Source organism: Lonchura striata, chromosome 2 (genome assembly GCF_050655825.1).
Source record: "Lonchura striata isolate lonStrDom1 chromosome 2, ASM5065582v1, whole genome shotgun sequence".
In the NCBI taxonomy this organism is placed as follows: Eukaryota; Metazoa; Chordata; class Aves; order Passeriformes; family Estrildidae; genus Lonchura; species Lonchura striata.
The window spans coordinates 114,788,970-114,805,261 of record NC_140704.1 but is presented as its reverse complement, the minus strand read 5'-3'; the positions used below and the strand labels follow the sequence as shown (position 1 = coordinate 114,805,261).

At 40.3% G+C, this 16,292-nt stretch overlaps 1 protein-coding gene across 14 annotated transcripts in view; it reads right to left on the bottom strand.

Moving 5' to 3' along the window:
* The window catches only part of DTNA (dystrobrevin alpha), a 221,835-nt gene that overhangs the window by 157,934 nt on the left and 47,609 nt on the right, over nucleotides 1-16,292 (bottom strand). For 3 of the 14 annotated variants that reach the window (XM_085572079.1, XM_085572096.1, XM_085572078.1), the window contains exon 2: nucleotides 9,546-9,619. The exons of 9 other annotated variants lie outside the window; for them this stretch is intronic. The gene's annotated coding sequence lies outside the window, so the exon portion shown is untranslated. Of the gene's footprint in view, nucleotides 1-7,315; nucleotides 7,392-8,098; nucleotides 8,226-9,545; nucleotides 9,620-16,292 lie in introns of all 14 variants that reach the window. 2 more of the 14 variants (XM_085572080.1, XM_085572081.1) reach the window with 2 other exon arrangements.

Below are 16,292 nucleotides of genomic sequence, written 5' to 3'. Positions count from 1 at the left end.
GCTCATGCTGTTCAGCACCCTTCCTTTTTGTAATGTGAAGTTAACAATTTCCCTGCATTATTACGTGGGAAATATGTTTATGCATGGAATTTACGAGTTACTCTCCTGTCTTCATTGAAATATTTTTGTCTAAGCAGCTGGTAATCCATTTATTCAGGTAGGATTTGCATGGAAATAATGACTGAGTTCAGCACAGCTTTCTGAATCTCTTAATACATTGCTATACCACGGCCTGTAGGTCACAACACAAGTTAGAGTATGTAAAACTGATGGTTTCCCTGAAGACATCAGGAAGGCAACCTTTGTCTGGAATAATTTTCTGGGATGCAGGATGTCTTCTTTTTACTTGTTTCCAAATATGTATTCCTATGTAGTGGGAAAATCTGCCTCACATTAATAAAATTTAATGAACCACTCAACTATGGTATTTTTAGTTGTTCAGTTGATGAATTTTGTAACTTTGGAAAATGTTTGTAGACTGGAGTCACTGGGATATACCCTCTCCATGCTCTTTATGCCTTGGCCAGGACATTTTCCATCAAGAAGTCAAAAACATGGGTTCCAGTGAAATTACAGACAACTGGGGGAAGGACCTGTTGATTTATGCATCTCTTTAAGATGTTATGACTCCCACTTGCCAGAATTTTGTCCGTGTTTTCAGGTACAAGTTGAATTTGTAAAAAACATTATTTCCTGCAAACTTCACCTATTATTTATCCTTAAACCATTACTACCAGAGAGGAAACTGGAGCAGGAACAGTGAGTCTGAAAGTAAGAAGGACTATATACAGATGATCTTTTGAGGGTGAAGTGATCTCACAGTATTATAAACTGCAAAGTTATTTTCCATCATAAAGAACTTATTTAGGCAGACCTAAGAGGATTGGGGGATCAACAGAGAAATGTATCCAGAAGTATTACGCAGCTCAGTAAAAAATATTAACTCTTTGCTAACCTGACCATGCAACGTTCACATTGATCTCAAGCAAATCTACTAATGGGAATAAAATACAGTAAGCATGACATTACAGGAATTTACTAAGTAGGAAATAACATTCATCTGACCACAATGAACAAATCAGATATTGAATCAAAAGGCTATTTCTGAAGAAAAGTGAGATTGCTAAAAGAGAACAGCAACAACAAAAAATGCAGAGCTGAACAGAGGTATAATCCTAACATCAAACACACTAATGACAGCAGGATTATTTTATACTCAGTACTGGCCAATGCACCATAACCAAAGTTTTGAAATGTTCACATATTTATCTTCCTTCTGTTTGTCTTTTTCTGACATCTGTTCAGCTAATGGCTGGAAGTATAGTAAAACCCAGGAGTTTTGAAAAGCTGGGCTTCATAAACAAAAATGGAAATTAACTTAGAATGTAAGCCACTTTCTTTCCCCTGAGACAGTGCTGTCCAAGAACAAGTAGAGTTCCTCTCCCATTCCCTGCCTGCCCTACCAGAATGCTGCCAGAAGCATAGATGTCATGCATACATCATGTGAGAAAGATGGGAAAGCCCAGTGTGCTTCAGGATCTTCTATCAAAGTTGTTTTGAATGCTAGGCAGTGTAATTACTACTAAAAAACTGGAGGTTCTGTCACCTTCACTCCACAAAACAAGGACAATATTGTAGAATTATTCCTGAGGATTTCAGGAAGAAGAATGCTATGTGTTTGTTTGCTTTAGCAGCCTCAGTTTAAGGGACTGGAGGTGTCGAAGTTCAGGCTGCCTGTGAAACTGCAGCTTTGCCCTCAGTGTGTACAAGACTTGGGGGTACAGCACTTGACTCCTCAGCACACACCTGTGCACCTGAATCCATGTGAAGACAAATACAGCAGAAACCTTGACAACTGCTCAAGGACCAAGGAACAACTTGGGTGCCACGAGCATACTGGGAGACTCCCCAGCACCTGTAGAGAGATTGGCTCCATCAAGGATTTTCATCTGCAGCTGGTTTTTTAACTTGGATAAGCTGCTCTGGATTTATTTTCCCCTGAGGGCTACTGTATAGGCCAAACGGGAAAATTTCCACAAATCAAGGGACAAATAAGAGAAGTACTACTCATGCAAAGGTCATGTGTTCTACTGAAGTTTACATCCTTATTCCAGTGTACAAGAACACTAAAGCACACCAAAGAAAATAACCTAAGGTTTTCTTTAAATGTGAAGAAACCCAACTTGAACACTAAAGCACACCAAAGAAAATAACCTAAGGTTTTCTTTAAATGTGAAGAAACCCAACTTATTTTTGTGCCAATCTTGTTCTCAGTCATACTGAATCACTTTTGCTGAAATATTCCAAAAATACTCAGGCTGAGGAAAACAGCTGGCTAGAAAAATTTCAGTTCAGACATTAAAAGTTTTACAAATACTTGAAAAACTTTAAGGTGCTATAATGGGAACTGCTGGGCAACTTTCCTAATTGGTGGTGCTACCAATCTATTACATAGTCAGGAATTTATACATTTTATTTATCAGGGACTACACTATCACCTACCCTCCACTGAGCTGAAAACAAGCAGTAAAATAAAACCAGGAGGGAAGCAGAGAGCAGGCAGAGCTGCCAGCTGAACCTGGACAAGCCCAGTAAAACTGTTCTGTGACTACCCTGGCCAGCGAGAGACACTGAAGGACAGTTTTTGTGCCTGCCATGGCATTACAAAGCTATACCACAAACATGCACACACATATCGCCCTGACAGAGAAGGATTTCACAACATGAGTAGTCTCTACCTCTCCCAAGGTCATGTGCCTGAAACCCACAGCCAGTCAGACTGACGCTTGAACATGAGTGGAGCCGTACAGGCTGTCGAGATAAAATTATCACAGTCGTATTTCAGCAGATTGAAAAGAAACCTGAGATGCATGTTCAGATTAGCTGCAAGAAACAGGATCCCTGGACAAGCAACAGGCAATCCTATCAGCATGCTGTAAGGAAAACTCAAGCAGGTTTCACACAAACCAACCTCTGGAGAAAGAGGAGCAAAATAGTTCCTTCCTCTGAGGCAGTAAATGAGTGTTTGCAGAGCCATGTGATGACAGCATGGTCAGGACCGTGCCTCAGATCTATCTGTGTGACTACAAAGAGCACTTGGCATTGAAGTCTCCTTTCTTAATTCACTGGACAGACCTAAAATGTTTCTACAGTGACACACATAGGACACAAAAGATCCCACCTAGGAGCTAATTTCTGAATGTATTGTTTACAATTCCCAGAACAACTCCAATGAAATGAAAACTGGTGAAGATTTAAGAGCTTGACTTTTTTTCTGCTAACTCCAAAATAAAAACCAACAAACAAGTACCTTGTAACATGTTAAGACACTTAACATGTCAGCTACAACAAAAAGACAAAACTTTAGAATTTTTAAGTTTCCATTGTAATAAATAGTGGGTATTACAGGAATTTGAGTATATTCAGGCTGGGAAAGGCTAGATTTAGGATTGTGATAACCTATTTAATTTTCTGAGGTTATAAAGTTAAGCTGTAAAGTTCTTGCATCAGGTCAAGAGAATGCCTGACACACCAGAAACTCTACTTCATTATGAATTACAGTCAGATAAAGCTGTCATTGGAGAGATTATAATACCAATGTTCTACTCAATAACTATACTTGTACAGGATGTTGCTTTTATATCTGTAAGTGGGTTTTTGCACCTCTTACCTTCAGTAATGTGTGATCCTATCTTTGGACTGCCTACTACACTAATATGAAGTGACACTTCCTTACCAAGGGTTCAAATTTTAGTTGACCTTCCATTCTGCCCTGGACAGGTGAATGAAACGGACTGTCAATTTCAGAATAACGACTTGAATTTTACTTTTAATAAGATTTCCAGTGTAGATTATTTTTTTGAGCCATTTTACCCATCAGTTTTTTTACAGGGTCAAAAGAACTGTTCTTCTGGATCATGCATATGACAGCATAAAACAAGGATAAATTACAAGCACAAGAGTTGATAAATAGGAGACAGAGGATAAGGAATTCACCTTCAATAAATAGTTGAACTGTGAATACTGAGGTCTGGCACTGAAAATAGAACAGGAGATACCTGGTAAAGAGAGTAATGTGTGACTACAATGTAGACTTTCCATGGCCTTCAGAGTTAGAGATGCACAACATCTCTGAAAAAAGACACGAAGAGTAATATTGCATTTAAAACCATGGGAAGTTTATGTATGTAATACACTGTGTCCTACCACCAATACTTCTAGAGCATAAACAGGGTTATCTAAGAGAGAAAAAGTAATGCATTTATGAATGAACAGATGTGCTTTCCAAAAAGGCATTAGGGCAGAGGGCAGTAGCTGTCAGAAGAAGGCAGGGGTTAGGGGTGTGGTTCCTTTCCTAACATGTGGGCAGCCTGATCTCTTTTGGGATTTGATCCCATGAGGAAAGCTAAACCACAAAGCCACCTTGGAATACCTTCACTTTGATCTTTGTCAAACACCATCTCCCCTCCCTGCCCCACAACCACACCATCCAGTTTATTCAATAATGCAGCTGGCCAGGTGAAAACAAGAGGGAATGCCTTTCTCTCACCACTCCTCAAGCAGAGGCTCTGTGAATGGCACATACCCATACCACTTTGGCCTACAGAGGGGTCATGAAAATTGGACAAATGGAAAAATCACTGCAGAATGATCTGAAAGCATGGAGCATGATCCATGTGGGGTATTCACCACAATGAGGCTGAGGATGGCAGCACAGCCAAAAGAAATTTGGTTTAAATTGTAAAGCTCTCACAGTATCGTCCCACTGATGTGATAGTTTTAGCCAAGTTTCACTAGACAAACTCATTTAAATATACTTGCCATTTTAAATTCTGCTCCAGGAATCACAACTGCTGCATTTTCCAGCATGACAAGTAGAATGGATTTAGGTTGGAACGAACATACTTGTTGCACAGTTTTCTTTCTAGAAAAATGGCAGTTTCTTTTGCCCAAATTTTAACACTTAAAAAACAAGATAGTTTAGAAGTGTTTAATCTGTTATATCCTGCTGCTTTTGCCACTTCCTGCAATATTTGAAAGTCCTGCTCTTTATTTAAAAGTTGAGTTATAAGACGTGGTGAATAATTCCCCAACACATCTATCTGATTTGTTGCCTACATCAACATGGGAAATTAAATGACCCAGAATGTACCTTCATTCTATTAATGGAGTGGAAAACTGCTTCAGAACAATTACAGTCTGCAGCTGATCCTTTCCCTTGCTCTGTTTCCCCTCCAAAGAAGGGGAGCAGAGGCAGAGATGCCCAGGGAAGAGTGCTTGTCTGCATCTCAGACAGGGGTGACAGCATTCTTTCTTAATGATAATAATTCTGCTCCAGAAGTAGGAGTCAGACCAGATGCTGTGCTGGAAAAGTCCCTCACTCTACTGGTTTCATCACAAATGTGCACCATCCCAGGAATGTCTCCAGGGGCCATGACTGACAAACCCCAATTTCTCCACTTCCTCCCTGAGCTGTGCAGGTACAAGGCAGCTCTGAGTTGGTTTCAGCTTCAGCAGTTACTAAAATGCTGTGCATCGTCACTGGGCACAGTGTGGTGCTAAGTGAACTTTGCAGCTTGTGACTGGCATTGGAGTACAACCTACCAGCCTGGGGAAGGGACAGAGGGAGCTCATGTTGCTGTCTGCTGACACATGTCCTGCATCTGAACAGTGGAGTGGAGACACTATACCTTCATACAGGCAATTCAAAACAAGATTTCCTGAGCCCCTTTCCCTTTCCCTTTCCCTTTCCCTTTCCCTTTCCCTTTCCTTTCCTTTCCTTTCCTTTCCTTTCCTTTCCTTTCCTTTCCTTTCCTTTCCTTTCCTTTCCTTTCCTTTCCTTTCCTTTCCTTTCCTTTCCTTTCCTTTCCTTTCCTTTCCTTTCCTTTCCTTTCCTTTCCTTTCCTTTCCTTTCCTTTCCTTTCCTTTCCTTTCCTTTCCTTTCCTTTCCTTTCCTTTCCTTTCCTTTCCTTTCCTTTCCTTTCCTTTCCTTTCCTTTCCTTTCCTCCTAGCCATCCCAGCCTGTCCTTTATAAGAATGTATGTCTAAAGCCAACCCCAGGGAAGAAGAGATAGCTCAGCTAGACTGATCAGACTTCCGTTCATTTGAGAGATCTGCTTACAAACCACAGATCCTGACTGTGAAAGTGCCTCAGCAGACAAAGTCTTTGATCATGAGCAGTTCTGTAGAAGTAAAGAAGCATCAAGCACACTGTGGATTTCTCCTAAAGAAAAAAGTTTGTTGAATTGGTCTGTACACATACATCTATATATGTGTATATACACATGTAGACATATATACTCATAGTCTAGAGCTACCTTATCCTGGAGTCATCCAAACTACTATATTCAAGCTTTTGCTTTTCAAATCTGTGACAAGAATGTGAGCATGGAGGCTTAAGAAAGTTTCAAAAGCCCACAAACATCTTCAATAACAGGCTTTTCACATCCTCACATCCAGAGTATTAAAAAAATATTTTAATAACTGACTCCTTATAAATGATTAATGCATTGTATGGCATGTAAATGCTCTCCTGTTTCTAGGAATATCTTGTTGAGTAATATTCTCATTTGTGATTCATTGCATGTTCTTTTATAATTGCAGTGAAACAATGGTTTCTAGTTTCTGTAAGTGGTTTTAAAAAGTTTGTTGGGTGCTACATGAGATCAAAGTACAATAAAACTTACATGGAAGCAAAAGTCATGCATGAATAACAGCACCAGCTTTAACAAAGGACTGAATGTAACTCTGAACAGGATGGACTGGATTTTTCATGCTGTCAATTCATTGTGGAAGGCTCCATTCAGACGAAAAGCTGAGCAGATAAGCCAGCACGTATCACCACAACCATTTGCTTCAAAAACATACATACACAAGGCTGGATTCCCATGGGCAGGGAAACTCTCACTGCAAAATGCCAACACAGACCTTTACATGCAGAGTTTGGGATCTTCTGAACAGAGTAAATGCACATGTAAAAGCAGCCTCAGCAAATATTAATGACTAAACCAGGCAGTCTTTATTTTAGTGAGCAGAGAGGTGGCCAGAGTAGCTGGGATAACCTCAAGTTCATATTCCAGAACTATCAAGATGCAGAAAACAACTGCCAAATAAGTCAGATATGACACTTCAAGACCTAGTCACCTAGATGTTGGTTTTGTTTTAGTGAGGGAAGAGATTGAGGCAGTTGCTGGGAATGAAATTTTTCTTTGCTGTCAGAAATAAAAGGAATTACTTTCTGTAAGCATTGAGTAAGTAGAGCACTGAACAACTCTTAACAGCAGATCACACTCAAATTCAAACAAAATTTCCTCACAGCTTCTCCAGAACTTCTACTACTTCCAATACAACCCTGGTGGGGACTCCCGAATCTCACTTATCAGTCCCAAAACCTAGGAAAAAAAAGTGTTTTCAGCTCAGTCATCTGCATTTGGAACCAAAATGCTCAGCTTCAGGGCTTCAGTACTTTTGACAATAAAAGTAAATTTCAAGTGCAGTGATCAGCTAGTGAGCAGCAATCTTTGTGGAATTAGTCATCCAGACTCAACACAAAACACATAGGTTAGCTTATTGCTTCCTAAATATCAAACACAAATAAAATATGAAGAGGACAGCCTAATTCTGACTTAAACACTGGAGAAAAAGAGCACAGAACAAAATGTGTCAAAAGTAAGGGGCCTTTCTTCCAGAAAATGATAGAATTAAATGTTGTAGATTTGTTCAAAATAAAAGGAATGCAGAAAATAACATATTCTACCTATATAGTTTGGGTTTGAGCAATTGTACTGAAATGTAGTGTTTTGAATGCAATATTCAAGTATCACAATAATCCATTAATGTAGACCTATATGGCTATTATTTTGTCAAAATGAACTACAGAATGGAGAAATCTTAGAGGCCTAAATTGCTCTGGGATTTCTGTATAGCCTCTTTACAGAAATACTAACCCAAAATGTAATGTAAAAAAAGCAGCAACTAAGGACATTCAGACAGAATGTCTTTTTTCATTCCCAGGTGAGCAGAAAGCTCCACGACTTGTGTCCAAATATTTTGAAAGCATCAGCACAAAGGAGTGACAGGCATCAAAGACATCACCTACCTTCCACGATTACATTAACTGTATCAGATTGAAGAAATAAAACTTTTTTTCCCCTTTGTTATGGTAGTTATTTTCGTTCCTCTCAACAGCAATCTAGTCTTCTATGGATGCAGTGGCATTTTAAAACCTGAAGTGTGAAGTGTGAATTAACACAAAAGGCAAAAAATAATTCAAAAAATGTAGTAACAATATTTATACAGCAGTCTAACAGGCCATAATAATTATGAAGTCTGTGTAATTGTTTGTGTATATGAAGGGCTTCAGGGGGATGAAAACTGTAGTAAAATTTGATGTGCCCTGTAATCCCTGGATGAACTGCCAGGCCCTGCCTGCAGGAACAGCTCCTGCACTAGGACATGCTGTTCTGCCACTGGGAGAGATATGCAGGTGAGACTGCCCAGCCATGTCTGTGCTATGGATGCCAGGAGCCCTGCCATGCCTGTGTGTGTTCCAAGCTGCCACCCCACAGCCTGGGACAGACCAGGTAAGACCACCCCTACACCCTGCCCTTGCCCTGCACTGAGGGAAATCCAGGAATACCAACAAAACCAGAAAAGTGGTGCATTCAACAGGCTCCTTGGTGTGGACAGTAGAAGGAGCAGAAATGTGCAAAATGTGCCTGCTGTGCTGCTGGCACCAGGTGGGGACACGTGAGGCCAGTTCTCAGGATGCTGTGGGATCACAGGAAAAGGCTGGCATGTTCCTGTGTTTCTGCCTGCCCTCTCGGGTGTCAGCTCTCACCCAGCCCAGGTGCAGCCAGCAGCATCCCTCTCTCCCCGTGTCCGCATGCAGTGGGACTCAGTGTCTCCTGCACTTTCATGCTCTACTGTTATGCAATACAAACAGGGAATGTTTTCTGCTGAGGCAGCAGTCAGTACAAAGCTACCAGAAAGACCCCAAGCAAAAGCCACCCACAACACCAAAAGAGAATTCAGGGTGCCCAAAACAAGCCTACACTGTTAATAGTGTTGTGTGAATAACTTACCAGCCTTTTTCTATCTCTACCCTTTGAGCTTTAGTACCAAAAGGTATTAGGAAGCATACAAAACACCTCAGCTTAACTCTAAGAGGCTAAAAATCTCAATAGAATTCCATACATAATTCCTTTTCTTTTTTAAGCTTCAGAAACGCATACTTTAAAATCCCCAGTGCTCTTCCATCAATGTGGAGGTGACTAAATGTAGCAAAGAGCAAAGGTATTACAGGACAGATTCTTATCTGCTTTTCATAACATTGTACAGCTGCTCACACGAGTTCAAAGCTTGAACATAAACTGCTACTATCTGACAAAAACTCTGCACTATGTATCAAAGAGCACCCAGCCACATTTTCAAAAGCAGTTTTTTTTTAACTCCAAGCAGAATGTTTTCAGACATAAATTGTATTTCTCTAAGCCACTGCCAGTACGCAAGCACTCCCCACGAAGACCGGTAACACCACACCCTACCCGTTGAAATGATGCTCCTCCGATTGTTCGATCTGTTCCCTGCTTCGTCTGCCTCAGAGTGCCCAGATCAGATCCTGCCCCAGAGAAAAAGCAGAGTCAAAGGCTTGCCATACTCAGAGCCGAGTCCTGGAGCCAGGCTGCAGGAGCACCAAGGAGTACTGGGCTGAAGCAGCACGGATGGGAGATGTATCCAAGTACACTATTGCCCAATCATCATGAATAGGTAACTGAGAGCATCTTGATTTTAAACTGCTGGTCACCATCTGGTGATAAAATATGGAGATGCCAAGTGAGTTAAAGCGAGCTTGTGCATACCAGCATATTTTAGTTACACTATATAATGAAACCCATCATCACCATTCATACTGTGGTGTCTGTCCCAGTGTTGCAGTTTCATACAATTTGTGTTAACTTTTTCCCTCCTTAGCTTCAATTACAAGCCAATTTCATCTTTCCATGACATATACATAAACATAACCTTCTAATTCAAGACATTTCTCATATGAAAGGAAATTAAGGGCAAGAGAAGCTGAGACCTACAAAGTCATGCCACTCCTAAAAACAGGAACAGAAGTCAGGCACTGGCATGAATTTACTAAATGATGCAGTATTAAAGTGTTAAAGAAAAAGACAGGAGTCTGGCCCTTCCCCTGCTTCACAAATCTTCAGTGTGAATTACAGAATCCTAGGACAGCAGCAAGACAGCCTAGCTGACCTTTAAAACAATGACTAATTTCCTAACATGGTGAGATGTTTTAAATATACGTAACAGCTTTAAACACTTGAAGCGCTCTCTGTTTAATTATTTTTGCTACATCTGAAGTATTTGAGGAAAATGTAGATGATATCTCTAATTTGTTAATTACCAGCTGGCTCCTACCATGCATTATTAAGCTACTATGGCAGTGACTAATGCCTCTGACAATACTAAATTACCAACAACACCTTGTGGAGGAATGTGACTCGAGCAGCCTAGAAAGGACTACCTGCAGGTGTTTGTTTTGATAAAGATGGTTCATTAACTCAGGCAGTACCACAATAATGCCCAAGTCTAGAGGAGGAGGACTGCACCCCAAACCCCACATGCTGCCTACCCCATGAGCACTGCCATGCCCTGTGGCTGGAGTAACCCAGACACCTGTATCCTGCTCCTGCTCATGGCACAGGTGTGGAGGAGGAAGAGCACACGGGGTTTCTCTCTGGAGGTGCTTTAGTTGCAGCTGTGGCTCTTCGCTCGGTGGCTTGGCCAGGGGTGCTGGATGTGCAGAGATGCACCTTGCACACATGCTCAGGACTCCTCCACTTCCAGCCCAGCAGTCCCAAAGGCTTTGAAACAGGGAAGATGAGGGAAGATGAAGACAAAGGAAATCTCATTGCCCACAGAAGGTCCCTCTGCACAGCTGCAGCCCAAGCACTGCCCTTTTCCTCTCACCTTTGAATACAAGTCTTTTTTTTTCCTTCACCCCCACATTTTTTTTTCACTCTAAGCACTTTCTGCCAAATTGATTAAACTAATAACATTACAGCTTGAACAGGAACATACACATCTTAGTCATAAGTGTGTGAAATAACATTACTCTCCCTTCCAAATCCCTCTGGAGTGGTTGGGAAATCCAGTCTTCTCTTGTGCATTTGCATTATAAAATTGCTGAACAAACCTATTCTGCTGTAAAGGGAAGGGACACATTTTCTTCCTTACTCTAAGTAGGTCAATGAAAACATGATGCTGTGAGGATGAAACTGTTTTCCTCCATTTTTTTCCCCCTAATGGCAGTTTCAAATCATTCCAATTTAATTATGTTTCTAGTGCAAGCATAGTAACACTGTAAGGTTATTAATAACTGATGTATTGGTGGCCCTAAAGTCTGGAGTTTGTGCTTTCTTGTGGGCTTATTTTAGCCTTAGGTATACACATGCAATTCCTAAACATGGCCCATTGTGGCACAGTTAAGAAAAGCCTGCAAAGAAATCTGGATGCGAAATGCAATGCATTATGAGGCATAAGAATTTAACTCTCAGCTCTGAGACTGACACTGAGCTTCTACATCAGTGTTATCTACTCTTTAGGATGACACTCTATCACCTCCTTTAAAGCTGTGACTTGCTTTGAATTAGCAGTGAACTTGCTCTGAATTAGCACTGGCACAAACAAAGCCAGAACCTTTCCAATGGAACTACTCCAGCTCATAGCACCTGGAGACTTTTCTGTGTGCACTTCATCAGGAGGGACTATCCAGTAGCTGGAGAAACATTCAACTTGCAGCTATAGTTGTCTAAATATTAAATGCAAACTAACTAACTAAGTAAGCAACTAATAAATACTAAATGGCAATAAAAATAGTTTTGGGGAGAACACCCCTCTCCTCAATGAGAAAAAGTGAAGAAATTACATTACACTAAAGAGAATACAGACTGCCTAAAGTATTATCAAAAGAAATGTTAAACAAAAAAAAAAAGGATGTTGCTTTTATATAGTCTATTTCAGAACAGATGGTGTAAATTAGTTTTATTCACATTATCTGAAAAAAAAAATTAATTCACCTCATGTAATGCCTGTTGCAAGCTCTCACTCACCCACACAAGAACTCCAAAGGCCCCCTTCTGCAGCCAAATGTTTGTCATAACAAAGGTTACACGGTCTTACAACCCACTCCTTGTATCCTTGTCCTGAAAACAAAGGCCTGCCTAGGACAGTAAAGCCAAGCACATACAAGTGGAAATGACTCTGTCCTCAGTGTGAAATTTTTGCCCTATGAAACCCCACAACTTCAAAGAAAACTCGGACTTCATCTGAAGAATCCAATTACAGATTTAAGATGGACTGTCAAGTGCCAGCTGACAAAGTGATGTCCCCAAGTATTTCAGGACAATGATATTTCAGATGAAATGCAAAGCCAGCTGTTTATACCTTATCTAAGGAACATTTCAAAATGAGGAAATTATATGATGATTAAGTGCCTCCTCCACCTCAGCAAAACAAATTCCACTCTGCAGAGGTCTTTGCAACCAGAATTTAGAAAGAATGTCTGTCATTAAAATAATTCCATGAGCAGTATTATCACCAGTATCATCAAATCATAGGGATGGTAGGAAAGATATGAAATCCACCTCCCACTGTGAGATACTGTCAGATAAATTTTGTCATGTTTATTAAAGTCATTCCTAATACTTCCAGTGATGGAGACTCCACAAGAACCACTGGCAGGGTATTTTGTGGATAAAACTTTTATAGGGTTTATCTCCTGTTCCTTGTTTAATTTTAGATCCACTTCTTTCTGTCCATGGCACAGAAAAAAGATTACGGCCCAGTCTTGGCAAGACCCTGTACTATGATGTCTGTGCTGAAAACCTGCCTTTCTCCTACTCACTCCTCAGCAGGCTGCTCTTCCTTAGGCACGGAAAACCCTTTTAGGGTTTCCCTCTGGGGTATATGTCCTATGGATCTCTTTTCCTGCCTTCTTCTCCACATCCAAAGTGGTCAGCATTTTCTTCCAGAGCAGTGCTCCAAACTGAATACAGGACTCTAGCTGAGCGCTCACCAATGTGGGGATTGTTCCCTGCAGGCTGTGGGCCCATGTGCAGCCCTCTATTGTGTTTTCCTTTTTCCCCTTTCTATTGTGCAACAGCTCAACATTGCCAGTCCATGTTCAACCAGCAATCTCTATCCCTTCCTGAAAAGCTGCTGTCCCACTGGCTGTTCCCCAGCCAGTATTTGATGTCAACAGCTACAAGGATACAGCTCAGTATCCTCAACCTTCTGGAACTACACACCACCACTGCAGCCTCTGTGCACCTAAGAAGACAAAAGTGCCCTAGCAATGCTGATTCACAAAAGGCACCAAGTTGTGTGTAGTTTTTCATCAGCACACATTGCAGAACTCTGGAACACCATCAAGGACTGGGCCAGTATCTGCATATACTTCCCCACTTTTTATTGGTTCTATCTACCAGGAGCAGGGTGGAAAACCAAGTAGGACTGTTTTTCTAAGGTTGAAACACCCAATTTAATGTCCTTGTTCTGTATAGGGCCTGTCAATATAGGCAGTCAAGCCAAGTACAAGCCCAAGCACTCACCTACAGTGGTGCACAACAGAAAAAGGATAGGACCAATGACCTGTGAAATAAGTATGGACAGACCTGGCTAGGCTGGGTTTCCTTTCTGGCAAAGCTTGGTTTCTCTTGGACATAACATAATGGATATCTACTTTTGTATTTTAGTACTTAGCAAAAGCTTAGACTTTGTGCACAAGGAATTTATTTTTGCTTCCTGTAACTGAGAGTGGCCTGAAAAATGATCTGTCTTCTTAGTTGATGCCTTTTTCACAGAGAAAACACTGTTCCAACAAAAGTGGATATTAAAAAGTGTAAAAGCAAAGATTATGCCTGTTCAGTCCAAGTTACCACCAAGTTGAGAGTAACTGCACATGACAATCAGCCACCACCTACTCCCCCTTCCATGAAAATGTACTGTCCTACAAAGAGTTCATATGAGCCCGGAACTATTATTTTTCCAAAAGTCTTTAATCTTTAATGCTTTTAATTCTATTTAGGAATACATTACCAGATTTAATGTAGATGAAAAACTTACATTGTGGATTCTCTTCAACCATCCACTACCTTCTTTATTCATTTAACTGTATGATTTCTGAAATATTATTTGCTATCACCTAGGGTCACATAATTGCTATTTTCCATTATCATTTTAGCAAATTTCCTCTGTCTACCCCCACTTCCTACTATAAAACCATTTTTTCAGTAGCTCTGCTAGATTTTATGGCTGACCTGAAACTTTATGTATCAAATATCAGAGTGAGGCTGAATGTATTATTTACACATTTTCAGCTAAAGTTGTGGAAAAGAAAGAGTTTCATCTGTGCTAAAAGAAATCTTTAATTATTCTTTTGCTGAGAAGCCTTCATTCCTCCATCGCTTCACACATAAAAATTCTGCAGGCAGATACAGCTGTTACTTTCCTGTCCCTACCAGTGAACAGCCGCTGGGTTTATTAACAGAAGTCACACTTCATCCCCAGGGATGGCTCACAGGGAGCTTTAGAGCATACAAGGGCAAGTGATTGCTCTGGCAGCTGAAGATCTGCACCTTTGCTGATGCCTTCTGTTGTGAACTGATGTGGGTCTATGGGAGACATGCTCAGGGGGCCCAATGCAAGCCACCTGAGCAAGCACAACCTCTTGTATTTGAAAATGTGTCTCCTCCAAAAATCTCCTCCCTAGGACTCCCTGGGCAAGCCAAGGAGATGGAGCAAGGACTGCTGTTGAATTTCCACTTCTGAATGTGCTGCCAGCCTGCCCCGCTTGCTGCAACTGTGCTTGATGGGTCATCCCACTCTATGGTTGGAATCAGGGGGAAGACAACTCAGAGCTTTGGATGAAAAGGCCTGGAAGGGGGCAGAGAAAGAAAGATGGGAAGCCAGGGCACAGAAAAAGTTGTGGGGGAAGTAACATGATGGATAGGATTATCAGAAGTGGGGGGGTTTAAGAAAAACACATGGCTTGTTTACAGAATAGCCTGGAAGAGAACATAGCTATCAGCTTTTTTAGGCTCTTCCTGTACTCCTGTACCAACCAGCATAATACAATTTATAGCTGCATTAAGCTGATGTGATTTATTTTCCCTAATGAGATGTGGAAACTGATCGAAATTTTAAGAACAAAAATAAAATCATAAAGCACTTTGCATTTTGTTAGATCCGTTTGGAAATTTGTTCGATCTGTTTGGAAACAAGATTGTTGGTGTTTATTCAAAGAAAAGTTAAGTATTTGCTATAATAAGCGTGATTAAAAATATACATCAAATACCAAGAAAAAAGGACTGGCTATCTCTCCTAGACTACCTTTAATTTTTCAAGTAGCTGAGAAAGCTTTCAGTCATACAAGATAGTTAGAATTCCCTTTTAAAAAAGTGATAATTTTTCAGAATTATCTACTTAGAAGTTGACAAATTATTAAATCAATGTGTTGCCTTTGCAATTTAATGCATTTTTTTTAGAAGCAAAGATAGTCATTCTTAAGTCAAGTTATAGGATATAAAAGAATGATCTAAAACCAGAGAATGGTCTGTATTTCCGTATCACACAAATGATACAGTAGGTCTCTTAATCCAATATAAATGAGTTGTGAATTAGAAAGAAAAAGGGGGACAGAAACTTATGATAGCCAAATAATCATTGCTTTATAAATCTGGAAAGAATCAAAGTGTTCCCTGATCTTCTTCCAAGGACAATGTTGCGTTAAGAATGAACACCCACTGAAAAGGTAGTAATTACTAGAAAGCACATACTTCCGTTACAAAAGGAATTCTTAAAGTGTACCAGGAAAGCCCAAGATTACTAATTCTATTTGCAGTTGTTACTTGGTAAAGAGTACTCAAGGACAACTTCAAGCATGGTTCTCTGTGCTTTGCATTTGCTTACTTTTATTGTGTTTAAAAAAAATACTAGTCACAAGTTATCATCAAACTGCTTTGAAAGTCTACTTGCTGACAGACTTTTGTCTCTGTTTCATTTTTCTCTCCCCCTTTTTTTTTTTTTTTAGGTTCCACTTAGTGCAAATTTTCTTACAAATTTACAAAGAGGAATTTCATGCCAGACTAGTGTTATCCTTGCCATAAAAATAAAAATAAGAATGTAACATGTAGATACTATTCATCCCTTGATCCTGAAGCACTTAACAGAACCAGGCAAGTATCACCACCACTGCTCTCAGAATGGGATACACCGAACTTTCT